Consider the following 15,772-nt stretch of genomic DNA (forward strand, 5'->3'; position numbering starts at 1 on the left):
AATAACTAAAATGTTACGGATGTTTCAAGTTTGTTTATGTGTTTTCTCAAGGCAGAATGGAGAAATAAGTTTAAGTGCAAAATGACACCCTGTATTTCCTTCCTTGGACCAAATCCATATGGGCCAATATGACACCCAAAATGACGCCCAGTACCTTGGAACAAATCCATATGAGCCCAGGCCAAAAGGGGGAGAGTGAGTGTGCATGTGTTTTTGCATACGTGGGTATGTGTGCGAGTGTGTCGGTGACAGCAGCAGGCATCCAGGCCTGTCATGTCATGAGACAGCTCCTGTCACAGGGCACAGGTGGGAGTCTATACTGGGAGAGGAGTCATCGCTCACACACTCTAATGTGACAAACAGCTACAACACACCTCATTGGGCGTCAGGTTCAGGAAACAAGCAGCAATCTTTACGGAGACTAATAGCCATCACACACACACACACACAAACACAAACACTGGTGTAAAGTGATTAACCAAAATGACTGTTCTTTTTTTTAATTATAAGATAACAGATTTAACCAACATCAGTTTCATTACTTGGATTTCTTTTCAGTGTGTTTTTTAGTGTTATTACAACAACAGGCTGTTTCTCTAGAGACAAATGGAATAATTCACGAGAAGAACTGTGGAACTAATGAACTGGGACGTTGGACTTTAAGGAGTTATTTCCATTAGAAATACTCAATTTAGTTTAGTGCAGAATGCTTGGTAATTAATTCCAATGACCATAATCCATCGCTAACTGGGACAAAGAAGGAGGAGTTTGCTGAAACAGCAAAGATTCTTTTTTTTTTAACCCAAACATACCAAATATTTATGCATGACCATCCCATTGCACTTGAAAAATATGTACACACACCCTTTTAATGAGCTCTCTGGGTAAATATAATAACCACAATAACAACACTGTTTATGGACATGGATATCAGCTTTACTGATATCAATGCCAGCAAGTTGAGGGTTCACCGACCACCACAGATGAGCTCACTCTCCTGTCTGTCTCTTTACAAACAGTATGTTAAAGCTACAGCGCATTCATGTATAGATCACATACTGCATGTGCAACACATTTAGGTTTACGGGATAGTGTACCACACGACTAACAAGAAACGCAAAGCGGCATGCTGATGACCGACTTTGTGAGCTTCCCCATCACATTTGTGCATCAGCACCAAAATCCAATGATGCAGAAAACATCACCCACCTTCTGTGTGTAGGAGGCACATCTACCATGTTTCAAAGAAGCCTAGACAAAGTTCCCCCACAGAAATGGAAATAAATAGTAATACTATACTATAGTAAGACTAATGATACTAATACTAACTTGTGAAAGTGGTATTTCACCCTGGTGGACCCTTGGTTGGTTTCATGTTTGAGAGAATGGCAGTGAGATTTGATTCACACATAACTGGTCAAAAACAGTGCAGGAAAGGGTTATACCATACATGTAATTATGTCAGAATGTGTACTGAAGGGAGAGTGAGTTCTGATCAAAGTGATATTTTACAAGGTGTTATTGAACAATACCTAATTTTTAACTCTTGTAGGTTTGTGCTTTATGGTGGGATTTTAGGATATTCTAACTGCAACTGCTTTCTCCTGACGATATGCTGGTGAAACACACCAGCATATTGGTTTTAGTATATTCTTCGATCTTAATTTTGTTAGCAAGACGGTCTCTATGTTTATAATACATTTTTTGAACAGACGAATACAGAGTAAGACAATTCTACAGTGAAATACAAAATTGCTCATTTTAAATTGTCTTGAGGAAACGTGTGTTTTTATCACTCAAATGTATAATTGCTAACATTAATTATCAGTACATTAAATAGGTGCATAATGGTGGGCACCCCAATAGTGAAATAGTTAAAGTACTATTTGTTTCTCATCAAAGTGAATCAACTACAGAAAGCGTTAACTCAGCTCTAACAAGCACAAACATGTACAAAAACACCTGCTTGACAGTTAATCTATTCACCCTAGAGCAAATGTACTGAGGAAGAGCAGTGACAGTGAACATAGAATGTAAGTGAGACCAATAGAACATAGAATACAGCATGGACCATCTGGTAAATTCATTGAGCTAAAGCTTCCCCAGTAGCAAATAGCAGTATTACTAAGAGAGTGCTAGTCTGATGTTCTACTGCTTTAAGTATTTTTATCTGAACACTGATGCATGTCTACCAATCAGTTTTTTGGATAATCACAAAATTGAAGGCTCACCAGCAAAGTCCTTTTTAATCTTTGATCAAGTCAAAAAGACTTAGTTATTACCTTTTTCACTAGATTAACTGTTCAATATGTAGCATTGGACTTGTTCCTTTTGTAGAATTGTGTGAATGTGTTGTGTATTCTGGTTTGTAGAGGACGACTGGAGGTTTCTTTGAGATCGGGTTTGTAAGATCGAGTCTGTAACATCATGAACAATAGACCATCAAAAGCTGCAATAAATAATTGAATTACTCTCTCCCTTGATGACCGGGTATACCATCATTATTTCAACACTATTCAAACGGCTGAATTTCTTACACTTTTAAACCCTTTAAAATAAATATCCACTATAAAACACAAATTATGACAAATCATGCCATTATCTCTTTCATGTGGGTTTTTTACATAATTTGGGATGTGATTGTGTTTAACCAATCACAACCCAAATTATGTACAAATGAAATTTGACAGTCACTTACAGTCATTAAAGTTATTTGATTACCCCAAAATAAAATCAGTTGTTCCTGTAGGATTTCCATTCAAGTTTCTTATTTGCATATTGCAGATTTAGTAAACAAGGAGTTAACAAAACGTTTATGTGGTTGTTGAAAGGTACAGATCAAGAGAGGCATATGAACTCATTTTGAAGGCATTCCATATATCATGGAACACTGTGAAGACCATTATTAAGATGTTGAGTCAAGATGGTACCACATTGCAAAGGTCTGAATGTCCCTCCAAAATTGATGGGGCAAGGACAAAGCTAATCAAAGAGACTAGTAAGAGGCCAATGGCAACCTTAAATGAGCAGCAGGAATTTCTGACAGGGACTGGGCACTCCCTGCATTATTTAATTCTCCACAGTTCTTAGCTGTGAAATAGGGTGGCAAGACAAAAGCCATTACCCACATAAAATCAAGCTTTCTACAATTTGCAGGAAGACATTTAATCTCCCAAAACCAGGTGTGAACATGCGTTATGGTCTGATCAGAACATTTTGGCACTAATTCCAAAACATATGTTTGACGCAAAGCTAACATGGTTTAATACCCAAATGATACACTACCTATTGTCAATCATGGTGGCAGCAGAAACTATGCTATGGGTTTGCTTATCCTCATTGGGTTCAGGGGAAGTGGTCCAGATAGAGATGATAATGAATAGCTCTAAATATCAAACACATGACAAATCAACCAAGGAATGGCTTGCAAAAAGGAAGATAAATGTCCTGGAATGGCTCAGTCAGAGGTGGAGGGTGGAGTACTTAAATCATATAGATAATCTGTAGTCTGACCTAAAGAGAGCTGTGCACAGCAGACCCTCCACAATTTGATTGGCTTTGAACTCTTCTGTACACATCTGTAAATATCAAATAGTTTGTGACACAAATGTGTGTTATACATCAATAGAAAGGGAAGAGCCAGAGGAACGCGCTGGTCATCACTCAGGCACACAGAGCCTTCGATAGAGTCGATCCGTCCAGAGTCACATGGACAGTCACCGTGACCACATGGTTTGGGGAATAAGTGACTCCATTTTCTGGAATGGAGTGTCTCAGGAACATGTGGATGTGTTTAATTTAGCTGTAAGACCCCCTCAAGCCATGTTATCAACTAAAAGCTAAGCTAAGGAGTTGGTGGAAAATCACTCTCATCAGGTAATCTTACCAATTCATTCCTTAAAGGGGACCTGTGTAGAATCCTGCCTCTAAACAATACTACGACTTGTCTCTTCCACTTGTTTCCTCCTCGTCTTACTTTACCGAACAAGGCAGATATAGTGCTATCTAGTCCATGGTGGTGTAGGCTTGTAATGGTAGTACTGCAAGGTTCTGAAGCAAGTATAAGGCAATTACAAATCATTGTAAACTGATAGACGGACCAGCAAGAAAGTTGAAATGTCTCTAAGATTATTAGACAGATGTCTAACTGGTTATTTTTGCTTATTTTTATGCTAGTAGTACAGTAAAAATATTATATATTGCCCCTTTAATAATTACCAGTCGGAGCTAACAATTATAAATTATATGTTCCATATTCAGTGTAGCTTCGCAAACAAGGATCTGCTTTTGCTTTTGGACACCCACAGGCTGATGTACAGCCTATATGTATTAAAACTGAATTCACAGGCTGTGTGGGGCAGCATAAAATTAATTAGGCATATTCAGGATATAAAATGGTATTGGTAGCCTCTCATACATAGCCAATAAAGGAAAGTCTATTTGAAAGTGTGGAAGGATGCATTACTATATTAATAAATGTATAGAGCTATGTCCCTTTGGCATACACAAGTGAACATACTGTGTTCTCTGTTGTTGTCCCCTCTTCTCTCCTTGCATGATTCGTGATTTATATTAGACCCATAAAGCATTGGGGTAGAGCACCATTTGACAGGGGGAATAAATCCACAAGTACGTGATGCTGAAGTAATTAAATTTATTTTTTAAATGCCGCCCTTTCCTTCATACACTCCAATCCCATCTACCACCACTCCACTCCAAATAATGTAATGTCCTTGTATTTATTTATTTATTTGTTCTATGAGGGCTAAGGTTAGATGAGTAGTGTTGGAGATGTTGTGGGTGTCATTTTAATATCTGAGGAAAATGGTTGTAACAGTTGATTTGTTTTGTTTGTAGCCTGTAATAGTGTGGTGGGTGAGCCTGTATTGTGTAATACAGAGCCATAATTACAAATGGCTTCCTTTCAATCAAATTTCAAATGTGTTTTATAAAGCCCTTTTAACGTCAGCAGTTGTCACACATTGCTTTTACTGATACCCGGCCTGAAATCCCAAAGAGCATGGGACAACAAGAATTGATGCACACTGGCTAGGGGAAACTCATTAGTAGGTTTGAAACCTAGAGAAGAGCCAGACTCTAAAAGGTGGCCAGTCCTCATCTGGCTGTGCCAGGTGAAGATCATAAGAGTACATGACCTTTATAGTCCACCACTTTACTGCACTACTTCTGAGCATAGCCCATAGTGTTCTGGTCAAAGTAATGCAACAATACAGGGAATACAGTGTCATTTGGGTCACATCCACAAGGGCAATTGTGATGACCTTCAAGGTGTGAAGACGTTCTCCTGAACAGACAACACGCCTGTGACCTCCGTACAACACACACAGTCCTCTCAACAGAGAGGTAAAGAGAGTTATCTCACACACGGAAAAGAGGGATCAGGACACACACATATGACAGTCACACATACTGTCATGCTTATGTACAGGAACACACGTGCACCCATGACTATACGAACCAACACACACACACACAAACACACATACACACACACACATGAATATGCATAAACCGACACTCTGTATGGTTAAAAAGTACAGCATTTTGTTCAAAATATTCAACTTGCCTTGGTCACACATTGCCGGTGTCACCACTAGCTTGGTGCTTAGTAACTAATATCAGACATCCTGGCTAGTATAAGGAGATATGCTATGTTTTCCTTCTAGATATTCAGTACATGTTTACACAGTAAAGTCAATCAAATGTTTTACAATTTTCACTAATGTTTTCACAGTCTACAGTCTTGCCTACTCTACATAAAATTATCTGAATAATGATTAAAAACACTAATGTCAGCAAGTACCAGGCAAACAGTGAAGTAGCTATGTCATTTAAAATGATGAATTTGTTGATGACTAGGCTAAAATTTATTATAGCCCTTTTCAATTTATTTGACATTACATAATATTTTATGTCAACCACTCAGACCCTAACACACACACACACACACACACACACACACACACACACACAGTTTTACTGTGGCTGAAGAGGGGCGGATTTCAAAACTAGATTTTCGGTCATATTGGATCCAAGTAGGTTTTGTTTAATCACAGCAACAGTAAGGTATTTAGCAGTGTGTCCTGGTCATGGCATTTAGAATACAATGACCAAGTTGATCTGCATAACACATCTATGTATGCTGTGTAAACACATCACATCATTTGGCAATATAGCTAAAATAAGGGCAGAGGAAGCAATGTTAGGTTCTGGCTACACTATAAGAATGTATTGTGAAACAGTTTACTGATGAACTATTGATGGAGAGCTGCACTGGATATACAGTACATTAGCAGCTGCATTGAAATCTATCCTGTTAACAAGTTCAGTATTTGTATTTTCTTGTTGCTGTCCAGTGGCGTCTCTGTTGGATGTGAAAGCTATGTTGACAGGACCTAGAGGATAAGAGAGAGGAAGCTCTGACTGAATTAAAAAAGAGAGAGCAAACAGAGAGCTGAGAAACCAGGAGAGACAGGGAGAGAGAGACAGAGAGAGAGAGAGAGAGAGGGAGAGAGAGAGAGAGAGAACAGAGAAAAGGGAGAGAGCTGAGCTGCTTCTCAGTCGGAAAGTGTCCCGGCCTCTTCAGCATTCCACAAGTTCACTTCCCTGGCGTGAATATTTTCTAATGGAAAAGCCAAGCAAGCCTGCAGGTTTCCCTTTAAAGTGTTATGTTCCTACGGACGGAAATTAGATGATTACAGAGATGGGGGGAGTAAGAAAGAAAGAGAGGCAAGAGACAAGGAGAAAGAGGAAGGGGAAAAAGAGAGAGCTGGAGGGACAGAAAGAAAGTGGGAGGGAGAGTGAAAAAGCAATACAGACAGCCACACAGCCTTGAAAAGCAAAAGGAAAACACTTTCTACTAAGGTGATTATTGCCCAAGCCTCTGCAGTAGCTGATTGCTAATCTGTGGGCGACAGCGGCTTAGGTACTCACTAATAGCCCTGCTGACTGACGCCTCCTGCAAGCTGTGACCCAGCACTTTGGTGGGCCTAACACTCTGCCGACTATGACACAAATTATAATAATGATGTTATTTATGCACAGTATATGATTCTGATGTTACCTCTTGGCCACAGCTCTCTTATAAAAGGGAATTGTGTCTTAGTTATGAAGACTCACATGGTTAAATGATTTTGCTTCCTTCAAACATGGATTTATGGTGTAGCGTGATCATAAATAAAAATGTGTGTATGGACATAAGATTCTGAAGCAATATGAGTTGGTTTGGAGTGGTTTGAAGCGTATTATAACATGCAAAGACACATATTCATAATGCCTTGTAGAAATCCATTGCAGAGGCAGTGCTAATCTGAGAAACAAATTATTGTTGTTAATAATTTTAAGTATGACTAATGTCAAAAACATAATATTCCAGTGTGTGGTTTTTCTAATCTTTAGTGAAATCTGGTAACCTGAAACTTCAAGTTTATGAGTAGCTCTAGTTAGGCTTTATGGCTGTTGGTTGTAAAGGCGTGAGAATCGTTGTCATGTTTAATTAATGTATGAGTATAAAGGTGCTGTGGAGGGAGCTACTAGTGTTTTGCTCACTGACTATGATTTGTTCCTAAAGCAGTATATCCACATATAATTGTATTTAGATTATTTATTTAAACTTTATTCAAGAAAGAAATTAATAATCCAATACTGGCCTTGCATGAAGCAAAAGGCAATGGGTTTCAATTGGGATTACATTAAAAAAAAAGGCAAAATAGAAAAAAAGACATTTACAGCACAGTACCAACCAAAAATACATAAAAACCAAGCACATACAGACACCACTACACAAAATAAATATGCAGATTACACAGCATGACAACAGCATAACCTGTAAAATCTGACCTGGCAGCAGACTAAAGGAAAACAATACATCAGGACACAAACATGTTTAGACAATAGGTGAAGACAAGAAAATCACCTCTTCCTCACACTCTCTAGACCTTAGCCATCAACTGCCATCTCCCTACATATCCACTGTCACTCAGACAAAAACCCTAGACAGAATACATGGAGAGGTTTGCTTATTGATTTACAGTATGTTAAATCAGTTGAATGAATATAATTATAGCTTTTCATGTTACATGGTCATATTTGGTTTAATATAAAGCCTAATAACTTTAGCAATTTTTGTTTATGTAGGCCTACATTCTTGGAGGCTTCAGAAAATTACTCTCACTTATATTCTGTCCAGATCTACTAATATGTTTAATGGCCTTTTGCAACTTAACAACTATTTACAACTCTTCGGAGAATGGGGCTTTAGTGGAATATATCAATATGAGATAAAAATCTAATGCAAGATAACAATTGGAGTGGAGGGCATCCATAATGAAAGCAAACAACCCTAATCATTAAAGTTGGTGAATAATGTGCCTTTCAATTAGGAATTTCGGGTTAGTCCAACAAGCGTCACATGTTATTAAGTGTCCTGATTTTCATGTGTAATTCACCATCTGTGTTGTTCCGATAGAAAGTACTGAAAGTCCTCATTAAACAAGTTTGTTCAGTTTAGGCAATGATGAGGGAGACAGTGTGAGTAAAAGAGAGCGGGAGAGATGATAATTGATTTCAAGCTTCTCCATCAAAGCTTGAAACCCTAACGGGAGAAAAAGCTTGCTGCTATAGATAAACAAGAAATTTAAATGTACCATGATTTGCTTTGACAGTCTTAATACTCACACAATAATATTAAAGCAGGTAAAGAGTTAATCCTCCATACTCGTGTTACATATATTCCAATATATTTCATCAGTTTGTGTATAAAGCAACAGTAAAAGGCTGTGGGCATCCCCTATCACTAGTTTAGCGCTATTCAGAAAACGAGTTCATTTTCTTTTAACTTTGTCCATCCCAGGATGTTTTCAACCTTTATTCTCACGTCTCAACATGATCAACAGTACTATAAAGTGCATGTCTTATGCTGAAATATATCTATGTCCATAGGTTTGGGTTTAACTTCTCTTTAAGACTATAAGCCTTTCATGTGTGTCAGTAGGTATGTAGACAATGACGGGCTATTACAACACATTATTGTTCTCTCAGCTTCCTCCCACCTGTTATCATCCATAAGGCATAGTCAACCTGACCCAAATCCCTTCCTACTGTGCCTGTGGGTCATAACAGCCCTCAGCTCTCTGGAGGCTCTCTGTCACTCACACGAGGGCCTATTCATAGAATGCCTTGCCATGCAGCTCATTAGCCTTGCTGACGATTAGCCGTGCTATTCCTACACCCACAAATCTATGCTTAAGGCTCTAGCAACGTATCTACCTCCAACTGGCCCATAAATCCACCTCATCCTGTCTTGCAAGCTGGCTTGATTTCAATATGCTGTTAGCATCTCATATATTGGACCTACCTCAATAAATATGGAAATGATATGATTTTTTTTTTACATTTGTTGGCAGCTTTTCCTTCAAACTGCATTCCAACTCATCCCAAACCATCTCAATTGAGTTGAGGTCGGGTGATTTCAGAGGCCAGGCCATTCGATGCAGTGCTCCATCACTCTCCTTCTTGGTGTAATATCCCTCACATAGCCTGGAGGTACGTTTTGGCTCCTTGTCCTGTTGAACAACAAATTATAGTCCTACTAAGCGCAAATCAAATGGGATGGCATGTATCGCTGCAGAAAGCTCCGGTAGCCATGCTGATGGAGTGTGCCTTAAATTGTTAATAAATCACAGACACTGTCAAGAGCAAAGCACCCCCACACCATCATACCTCCCCCTCCAAAGTGGGAACCGCATAAGCGGAGATCATCCGTTCACCCACTTATGTCTCTTTGAACAGTTAATGTTGAAATGTATCTTATTTGAACTCTGTGAGGCTGGTACCTCTAACTCTAGAGCAGAGGTAAATCTGGGTCTTCTTTTCCGGTGGTTATCCTCGTGAGGCAGTTTCATCACTTGATGTTTTTTTTTCCAGTGTTTGTTGGTTTTTTGCACTTGGTGTTTTTTGCGACTGCACTTGAAGAAACATTCAAACTTCTTAAAATTGTCAGCATTGACTCTGGTTTTTACTGCGGGGGGAAGGGACTGCAAAGCTTATTTCCCTAACACAGGATATACACAGGAAGCAAGAGCACCTCACACGATCAAGATGGTGGCACCCCAAACTGGCCTTGTGGTTAAACTGTCCCACCATTTAACCATTCACTCAAAAGTGTTGTGAAATATTCAGAGTAGACCAGGAGAACAGCAGCCTGACTTCATGTCAAAGCATTTCGCTCCTGGACCTCGAATTGGACTCAGCATCAAAATGCGTGCACAGAGTTAACAGGTTTCACCTTAACCTAGTTATTTTGGTTGCTATACTGCATTTCCACACCTTCACCTGTTGAGGTTGATGGCATCCAAGGCATTATGATTATAATCCTGGACCCTGATCAAAGGGTTGACTGTGGCGAATGTTTGTGCTGTGGCATGCTGGGTATTACCTCACACATTTGTGAGGTTCTTTGGCTCCAATGTCACAACATTTTTTGTTAATTTCGAAAATGTCTAATGTTAATAAACAACATAGCTGCTTTTCCATTCAATCCAAGTTATATTAAGACTGAACTAAGATTGAATAAAAGTGAATTGTTTACTTGAACTGTAACTAATTAAAAACTAATTAATAAAATAAAAAAAATTAGTACCTGAAACTAAACAAAAGTGTTTATAAAAATCACACAAAAAATACATACTAATATGAAATCACAAGTTTAAAAAAACTCACTAAACTTCAGTGCTCATCAATCATATATTTTTTTCATGCTTAACCAGATCGCCTCCATGTGTAGCGTGCAAATTCACCAGGAGGGGTTGGCTTCCCAACAGAAAGCCATAAGGACAAATATAAGGAAACAATATGATTTTCTAACAGGGTTGAAAATATGTTCTGATATTAGTAAGAAGATATTTGTCAGTGCATATCTTCAGACAAATAACAATAGAAATATATATAGTATTTATAATTTTAAAGAAAGACAGACTGTATATATTAGAAAAGGTATCTATGCACGTGTACGGTCAGGTAACTGCTGATAGTTCTTTTGCAGTAGTTGCGTGACAAATTGACACAGCATCTTGTCAGAAACACTTTGTTACTCTGATAGATTACCCAGCAGGCTTTGCGTTACACAACACATACACACACACACACACAAAAACACTTACACAAAATATTATGAGTTCTATGGCAATGTAATTACACTGTCCATTCCACTCCATCGTTTTATAATTTTACTACAAAGTACTCATCGTTATCTCTGTGTGACATTGTGATTTGGAATCATATTTCCTCAACATTTATATTATGTACAGCTACCATTACATGTAATCTAATTAATGTGTGCATTGTGTGTTGGGTCTGTGAAGGGGGATTGTGTTTATCTTGTGATAGGGACCAAATGTACCATATTAAAATTGGATCTGACAGAGCTCAACGGTTGGCTGGTTTAGTGGTTGAGAGCCTCTAAAGCATATCCAGCCCTTTGCCTTGGCATATTGATTCCTACTTTATCACCTACAGTATTTTACTCTGCAGACCTTGGGATTCACATAAAAGACAGTTCTTTTTAAGGAACCAAAGAAGTCCCATGAAATAAAAACGAGCCTGCTGGTGTGTTGAGTGGTGTTCCTTTTTCTCACCCCCAATGATGCATCTTTCTTCACCCATTTGTTATTTGTGTTTTGTGATTTTCAGCATGCTCTCTTACTAAGTACATGATTATCTATGACAACTTTTGTCCACACATTAAGGTTTTTGAAACAAACGGTGATAGATTGTAGATCTGATTCACACTGTCTCTACTTACACACTGGTCTCATACTGTCAAGAAGGGCAAGTAGTGCCCCAGAACCAGATGGTGTAAAGGAGGGAATGTGAGGAAAGGGGAATAAAAATGAGATCCTTGATACCTTCTGCTATATTTCACATCAGGGCCTGCTACAGGGCAGATGACTCTCATTTAGGGGAAAATGTACATTGGTAGAGAATTTTAGAGTAGATTGTATCTCAAAGCACTCACGTTGATCAGGCAATTCATTTGAAAATGGGTTTGTGTTTTATTGTTGGTGGTGGTGATATACACACAGTTACCAAGAATGTTTGGTTCTGGTGAAGATGCTGTTTTTGTCAATTTGTAATGTGGAGTTAAACCAACTACCAAGTAATCCAAAGTACCAAACCTTGAAACATTACAAAACTTAATGAACATAGATCACCGATTGGCAGGCTCAACCTCCTCAGGAGTGTGATATCATCTGCCGTGGTTTTATTCAATTGTATACACAGCAGATCAGTCTCATAATTGCATACTGCGAGGAGGCACCATAACGTCAGCAATGTAAAACACCCAGTCATTGTCAAATTCTGGTTACCAGCTACTAGCTACCTTGAGTTAGATTTGGGATGTCAGTCAGGTGAATTCGGTGAAATCAAGTGATATAGCCCACTTGAATGAAAATTGGCATATTGGCAGATAAGCAGTCAGCAACCTTCGCAAACCACATAACAGCATAAATATTACATTACAAATGTAGTGAAATGTGAAGTTAAAACGTAACTTATTTTGCCCATACGCAAGGCAGCACTTCTGCTACTAAATAACCCATGTTTAAACAGGCAGAAATTGTTATAGACTAGAAAAACATGCAGGGTTTCCATTGCTGCTCAGTAATATGATGCTGAAGACGTATTCTATCTAACAGGTCAAATGAGATTCTTTAATAGATGTAATCAGAGTTGGGGAGTAACGGATTTCAAGTAATCAGTTAAATGTAACGGATCACAGAAATACAGTAACTGTAATCAGTTACGTTACCAACAAAAATATTGTAATCGGTTTACAAATACTTGAAAAAAATTTATGATTACTTTTTGATTATTTCAATTAAAAAAAGAGTGCACGAAATAATTGACATGTTGCATGTTTGAGTTTATTATTTAATGTTTTAAAAACATTGTTATTTGAACCAAAATATGAATTGCGCACCTCAACTTTGTGTAATCACCATGCGCAAAGTTGGGCTTGCATAACTAGATCAGTGATGGATGAAGCGCTACTTAAATTTCCTCCAGTTTTGGTTGGTTGGATGGCTGGTAAAAACGGAGTACATCTAAGATATTATTAGCTGAGCCTAAATTTTATTTAGTTATCTACTCGACCCATCTTTCTCAGAACAATGATAGGCCTACCTGGTGTTATATCTTTTTCAAGGTTTTTTGTCAAATGCAACACAGCCAGGACGAGTTGCAAAGAATAACTTAGACAGGAAATGTTTAATAGATTAGGCAACTATTTGTTGGATAGCTGCAACATGGCGCTGCCTTCAAGATAAAAAATTATATGGAATTTACCAAGACATTTGAGGAGAAAAGATGTGTTGCGAAGCACTCTGCCAAAGAATGATTGTTTGACGCAACTACAACAACTCCGTCCATACAGGTAGGTCATGGGATTCTTCTTGCAAATTGTGTTCATTGGTTATCATTGACTGTTGATGTAATTTTGCTTTAAACTAAGACTGCAGGTTTATAATCGCAGTTTATTTATTTCATTTGCGTTTTGAAAATCCATTTGCTGGCCCTAATAATAGTAAGTTACGTTCGCGCGAGTAAATCTTATTTCTATGCGGGTGTTCACAATTGGAAACATGCATTCGCGTGCCTGGGGTTTCTGCAACATTTTGACAATGTTGTTGGTTGTGGAGCAAAACATCAGACTACTGCAGGTTTAGTTTATGCGCGAAATCCTACGGATATCTGAATTTTTATATACAACGTCAATACACTTTTCGAGTAACTGCCATTTATTTTTCTAAAATGTTTTGAAGCGATTAAAAACATGAATAAAACACCAAACATTATAGGCTTAGGCATCATCAGATTTTGGGTTATGTTCAGATAAAAAGTAAGATTCTGGAAGATGACTGAATATCTGACAGACCTTTAGCATGTAATGTAGAGATGTAGCCCAATCATATTGAAGTGGAAAGCAATGGTTTAGAAATCCATTTCCAAAGGCACTGTAGCCTACACAACCCATAAGGTAAAATGCTAATTCTGTTTTTAACATTGATTGATCCCGCAAAAGGTGTTGAACTGGTTATAGGCTATTCCTATTTTTTCCCAGTGCCTCTTAATGTGAAAGTAATCAAAAAGTAATTAGAAGTAATCAGATTACCTTGCTGAGTTTGAATAATCAAAAAACAACGTTACTGTTTACAAATGTGGACAGGTAACTTTTAACTGTAACAGATTACATTTAAAAAGTAATCTACCCAACTCTGGATGTAATCCTGAGTATCACAGAGAGAAAGAATACAGCAGATACGTTTGTGTTTTAGTCTGGAATTCCAATCAATATACACTACCGTTTAAATGTTTGGGGTCACTCAGAAATGTCTTTCATTTTGAAAGAAAAGCAAGTTTTCTGTCCATTAAAATAACATCAACTTGATCAGAAAAATAGTGTAAATTGGAGAATTGATTGGAGCCAATTTCCTCCTCCAACAGGACAATGACCCAAAGCACAGCTCCAAACAATGAAATAAATATTTAGGGAAGAAGCAGTCAGCTGGTATTCTGTCTATAATGGAGTGGTCAGCACAGTCACCAGATCTCAACCCTATTGAGCTGTTCTGGGAGCAGCTTCACCGTATGGTGTGTAAGAAGTGCCCATCAAACCAATCCAACTTGTGGGAGGAACTAGAACGCCAAAGGTCTGCAAGGCTGTAATTGCTGCACAATTATAATTAAGGACACAATTATTATTCCAATTAAAAAACATTATTTTAAAACTTGACAATAACTATTTTTCCTAGTAATTGTGCCATATTTCCTATTCAAACTAATTTCATGTATGTTTTCATGGAAAACAAGGACATTTCTAAGTGAACCCAAACTTTTGAACGGTAGTGAATATGCATTCTTATTTAATTGGGATATGCTAATTCAGGTGGATAACATTTTATTAACCAGTCTTTGAACACCACACAGCACCCAACACTGAACATAATACCATACACACAGCAGAGGTGAAACATACATATATTCCGGGATGGTTTAGTTAAAAAAGCATCTGCAAAATAGCATATAATCATTGTTAGTGAGATGTGTATGTGTGTTCATGGACCTACATATGGGTCCACACGTGATTGTTTATAAAATTCTGTAGCCAGGAATATCTAAATGCCAAACAGATTCTGATATGTCTCCCTCTTAAAATATTGTACGTATTTTAGGGTAAGCTATTGCCTCAGCTTTTTAGTCAGCATATATTGAATTACATTTCTCAATATGATCCAACCTTGTGCTTTAAAAATAGATGTTGTCAGCAATGTTCTGCATTCCTTGGAGTCGAATCTGAATATAATATCTCACAAGTAGCACACGACTGCATGGGAATGGAAGGTTAAAGCCTTCACTGCTCCTTTCCATGTGTTTGTGTGTGTTCTTTTGCTTTTGCTTTTTCGGTTGAGCCCTGCAGCATTAAATGTACAAACTATATAATCAGGTTTTCATTTCCATTCCAGGGTTCATACAGACTAGCAGATGTTACCCAGAAAGCAGTGTCAGTATATGACACTTGCCTACTGAAAAACAGACAACGTTGGAAATGAGAGGGAGCCAAATTAGGCGAGCGTTAGAGTGTGAAAGATAGAACACAAAGGAAATTTAACCAAAACGGAAAAAGTGAAAAAGGAGACTCAGTGAAGGGCAGAGAGAGAAAAGAGAGGGAGTGATAGGGGAGAGAGATGCAATA

General features: G+C 38.0%; 1 protein-coding gene across 1 annotated transcript in view; it reads right to left on the reverse strand.

Moving 5' to 3' along the window:
* The window catches only part of spag9a (sperm associated antigen 9a), a 78,193-nt gene that overhangs the window by 15,344 nt on the left and 47,077 nt on the right, over positions 1–15,772 (reverse strand). The gene's annotated exons all lie outside the window — the stretch shown is intronic.

Source organism: Esox lucius, chromosome 11, assembly GCF_011004845.1.
Source record: "Esox lucius isolate fEsoLuc1 chromosome 11, fEsoLuc1.pri, whole genome shotgun sequence".
Classification (NCBI taxonomy): Eukaryota; Metazoa; Chordata; class Actinopteri; order Esociformes; family Esocidae; genus Esox; species Esox lucius.